Here is a 5239-nt window from a genome sequence, read left to right as displayed (position 1 = left end):
CCTCCCCTTCCCCAGACTGAACAAGCCCAACTCTCTCAGCCTGTCCCCATGGCAGAGGGGCTCCAGCCCTCGGAGCATCCCTGTGGCCTCCTCTGGACTCGCTCCAACCGGTCTATTCTACAGTGGAATATAACCCACTGTAATGCCTGTGCTTCCCGATTCCAATATAAAGCACAAGTGACACTCACTTCAGTGTAACCTTACTAGAAAGCAGAGGTCTGCAAGGCAGAACGTGACACGTGACAGCAGCTTTCAAAACCCCTGGGCCCAGACACCTACAGCGACACACTGTTCCTCTCTCGGGGAATAAGCATGGACAAAAGCACAAGCTAACAGGAAATCTGAAGAAAACGGCCTGCCTCTCAAAAGCAGTTGTGAAATGCCGTTCTCCGAATCTCACCCGCTGCCCACAAGCGCTTCCAAGAAATTAACCACACCGACACCGGGCGGGTTTTAAGCACAACTTGCTGAGGTTGCGCATTTTGACAAGAAACCAGCCGAGGAAACGAAGGCACTGACTCAGTGATGTCATCTAACACGATTTTGAAATCACAATGGCAGATCCATGCAGTCAGGATACTATGACAGCCTGCCTCCCACGCATCCCAGGAAGGTGGCGTATGTCTTCCCCGTAAGATACTGGATTCTCGGGGCAGGGGGAGGATCCGACAGCATCCCTTAACAGTCAACAGAGTTAATCTGGAGGCACGACTCTCGCCATGTTAACTGAAAACTTCTCCATCGATGCAGTCGGTGTCTGTTCTGGCCTCTTTAGGCAGCAACACTTGGGAGGCAGCCAGGCAGCTTCTCTGCACTGCCCCAGTGTGCTTGTCTCCACCTGCTCTCCAGTCTCCCTGCCACGAGCATGTCTCCAAAGGCAGGGCTGTCATCTGAGCTTTTCTTTCAGACAGAAAAGCAGAGCCACTATTTAAAATAAAAAATAAATTTTAAAAAGGGTTTCTTTTTAGAGAAGGTGAGGCCTCACTGGCTGTAAAACCCAGGCTGAAGGAAAACAGTTTAACAATCTTGGGAAGTCCCCCACCAGCGGCACACTGCCGGCAGAGAAAGGTTGCTATATAGAGTTGTGATCTGACTTATGATTTGTTGGACAAATTTCTGCAGCGATGAGCAAAGAACGTGGGCAGAACAATAACTCAAGTCATGCTTAAAAAAAACCCACCATACACATATTCCTAAATTAAAGTAATTCTTCATCTGATCAAGTCCCATAAACAAACTGCTACTTCTCGGTTTGCTCTAAGATCAGTGAGATTTTCTAGACCATCCCCTCTGCCCATGCAATTTCATTTAAGTATCAGTTCTGGTCACAATCCTAGAGATATCTGACAGATATTTGTTGGTAAACGTGAGGACTTACACTTCATGGAAAGGAGGAGATAAACCTGAATAGCTACACATGGCTGTGGAAGTCCCACACATCCTCTTGTGAACCCCTACAAGTACCATTCCTGCACATTCTTAGTCCAAAAAGGCATAATTCTTTAAGTTCTGTCCAGCATCAGAAGACAAGTTTCCCTTTTTAGGACATCGCATCAGCCTTTTCACATTGATGCTGTGTAGATGTCACCAGCACGTCTGATGTCACGCAGAGTAACTTAAACTATCAGCCAGCAGTTTAAGTATCCCAGTGTTCAACTACACCCCGTATAAGTTTACGTATCGTGCAGCATGAAATTTGTCTGAATACGTAATAAATTTCAGTGCTTACGGTTCCAAACCTTCCAGTATATTTTCACAATGTTAGTGAACTTCTGAGAGTCCTAAAGATTTAAAATGATCACAAATTAGCATATTTTCAAATGAATATTTTGACTTCTTCAGCATGTTAGTCTCTTCAAGGTGTGCACAAGGGGATCCTTTTTGGCTGGAAAATGATTTCCGTTATCAGAAGTTGGATCAGTTTGTTAAAAAGCGTTCAAATTACTGTATATGATTCACAGCCCAAGCATTACATCAGACCCCATTTAAAATGCACATGCTGTATTTCTCGTGAAAGCCATTTTTAAGTTCACAGTCACGCAACATAACCTACTGAATAAGACCTACAGCACTGGCTAAGAAAAGCTGAACTGAGATCTTGACACGAAAATCAACACTATTTTCTGCAGCCAGTGCAAAGGCACCACTATCCTACTGCCCTCTACTATATCAATGGCCAAGAAGGTACCTTCCCGTTACGCATCTAGTGTTGGAGCATTTCATTCCTGACTTTCTCGATTCTACAGATGTCTAAAAATCCATGGAGTTGTCAGAGCAGCGACACCGCACAGAACGCAACACTACAACTCCTGCCTGTAGCCAACGAATTTACTCACAGTGTAAAAATGAACTCCCAAGACTTTTCCAGGCATTTGCTACACAGTCAGTGGTTCTGCATCTTTTCTGTCCTAAAAATGTGGAGGGAAAAAAAAACCCAAACCAAAACAAACCACAAATTACATTTCATGCCTGCTACGTATTTTCTTGAATCCTCAGCTGTGCACATCAGCAGAGAGGAAGAGATTTCCAGAATCACTCAACTCCTTCCTTCCAAAACGCTGTTCAGTAAAGGGGACTTCACAACGTGAAACTAAGAAATGCAGTTCTAATACACTGACAGAGGAAAAACAACAGCTTCTCTGCCTCCTCAAGGGTATGAATACTTTAACCTCCTGCTAGTTTCCTGTACCATCATCTGTCTGTAGAACTTGGGACACATGCTTTATTTCAGAGATCTCTCAAGTACAAAGTACAAGACAGCACGCAGTAGCAGCTTATCATCTCAGAATCAAGAAGCAACACTCGTGATAAATGTGATCGAGGGTTTTTCCCCCCCACCTTTTCATTTTATTTCCTCTCTGTGCTGAGAAGGAAACACCAGCAGTCAGGGGTTGGAGGAATACAGCAAGATCTTACGTAATACTCCAATCGTGTAGAAAATCGAGCCAAAGCTGGGAGAGGAGAAGGAATGCTACAAAATTACAGTGGATATTTCCAAATGTGGAACTGTGAATGCAGTCGATAACAAAGCAATCGCTCCTGATCATACAAGAAACAGATCTCTGTGCCAGCTTTATGCCCAATTTTGTGGAAATAATGTCCAGGAAAAAACAAGGCAGATGATTTCAAGTTTACAGGTCCACAGTGAGCTAGGGCAGTCAAGCCCCACGAGCAAAATGCTGAACAGAAGGGCGTGCCAAGAATAAAGCTGGTAAGTCCCTCTTATTGTAAACTGGATTGGTATCTAGAAAAATCACAGAGGGCCACAAACACCGTTCACAGTACATACCTAACACTAGGTCGGCCTAGAGGCTGCGCTGCAGTTTAGAGATTAACCCTAAACCTCCCCCCACACTGGTCAAGCTGGCTCAGGGGAAACAGAGAAGACTCTGGTGAATAGATTTATTTTTAACATTTATCAGGTCTAATCAACCTAAAACTAGCGCCAGCACTGGTACCTTCTCCATGTGAAAACATCAGCAAATTGTAAGATCAATCACACAAGAAAGTGGCTTTTAAGGACTCCACTGTGACCTGTGCAATCAATGTGCTGCTCACTGAGACCGTGTGTCAAACCAAAACCGTTTCCATTTTAATTCCCTCCCTGACCTGCATCTATGTGCAAATCCTGGAGGTTCTGGGGAGGAAGCACAATTAGTTTTGTAATAGCGGTAGATCAGGATGTCAGATTTGATAGTAGTTTCTACGATCTTATGGTAGGCAGAGTTTTGTGTTACTGTCCTCTACTGCTACAGTGACAGGATGACAGCCTGCCGTGTACTTCTGCTATCAGGTTGTCTTGATCTCCATACACATCCGTGACAAAGTACCCTTCAGAAAAAAAATAATCTGTTTTTTCTTCAGGTCACAAGGAAACAAGTGACACACAAACAAAATCATTCTGGGCATCTGGTTACAAAGTGTCACTGAAAAAGAAGCAAGGCAGTTCTATATTTTACAGAACTAATTTAGGATATTTTATAACCAACGTTCTATTCTATAAAGCACAAACAGTAGGGAAATCCTTCAGACTTTCATATGGCTTCACATCAAGCCACCCGAGGCTTAACAATTTACAACTGTAAAGGCAACGAAAAAAAAAAAGGAAATCACAAAAAAGTACTCCTTTTCATTATGTCACGATGATGCTCCACAATCCCAAATGTAAACACACATAATAATGCCAGGTTCCAGGAAAATTATAACAAATAACATTACACTCTGTATTTTTCTCCCCTCTAAAAACTCATGTCAAAAAAAAAAAACAATTTCTGTTCACAGGCAGCTCTGCAAATCCTACGGGAATAATGTTTTACCTTTATGACACCACCTATCACTCATCAAGATAGTGCTTGATACAAGCGTTAGCACCCTGCTACCAAATCCCACCAGTGACACGCTGAACTGTGAAAGGGAATTCTTTTGCCTTTCCATACTGCATGATGATGCACCATTTCCTTTAAACACCACTACAGGCCTAAGGCACTGCGAAGAGACACCAGTACTGATCCCAGACTCCCTCGGGTCCAATTCATAGGAAGACCAAGTTTCCTCCTGATTCGGAAGCGTGCCTCACAGTCCTCAGCGGCAAACCCACGACCTGTCATCCCTTACCCGGTGATGCTGTTCGTCACCTCAGTTTTTCCACTCCAGCCCTCATTTCCTTTCTCCCACTCGTGTTTCCTTACTCAGTTCCTGGCACCCCACCGAACCTCCATCCCTGCTGGGGATGGCGAGGAATCCCCCAAGCAGGCCTCCCCCCCAACTTTTCCCTACCGCACCTCTCCCCGGCCCCCAGGCGCTGCCCCCGCTCGCACCCTCCTCCCCAGCCGAGCTACCATCCCCTCTCTCCCCTCAACTCCTGCCCCCTCCCCACAGCTCTTACCTCCTGGCCCTACCAGTAACTCCTACCGCCGGAGGAAGCCCTGCTCCGCGGGAGACGGGGAAGCCCGAGAAGCCCTGTCCCAAGCAGGGGCGGTGGGTGGGGATCGCGCCCCCGGACTCTGCCCCCCCACTCCGCAGCCAGCCCCCCTAGCAGAACACCAGAAGCTGGGGCTCACTATTTGGCAGCATGTCTTCCACACCCGATTCCTCCCAAGCAGAGGTAGAGGCTCAGTATTCCGCAAGTCCCCGCAGCAGCCTTCTGCGCAAGCGCCGAGTTGACGACCAAGCAGGATATGACCGTTGCGAACGTCCCGACCCAAAAGCGCACGCGCAATGCCCGCATTTCCCCACCTCC

The sequence above is a fragment of the Eurypyga helias genome, unplaced genomic scaffold, assembly GCF_000690775.1.
Source record: "Eurypyga helias isolate BGI_N326 unplaced genomic scaffold, ASM69077v1 scaffold6991, whole genome shotgun sequence".
Classification (NCBI taxonomy): Eukaryota; Metazoa; Chordata; class Aves; order Eurypygiformes; family Eurypygidae; genus Eurypyga; species Eurypyga helias.
The sequence above is the reverse complement of the archived record's forward strand: the minus strand, read 5'-3'. Positions refer to the sequence as shown.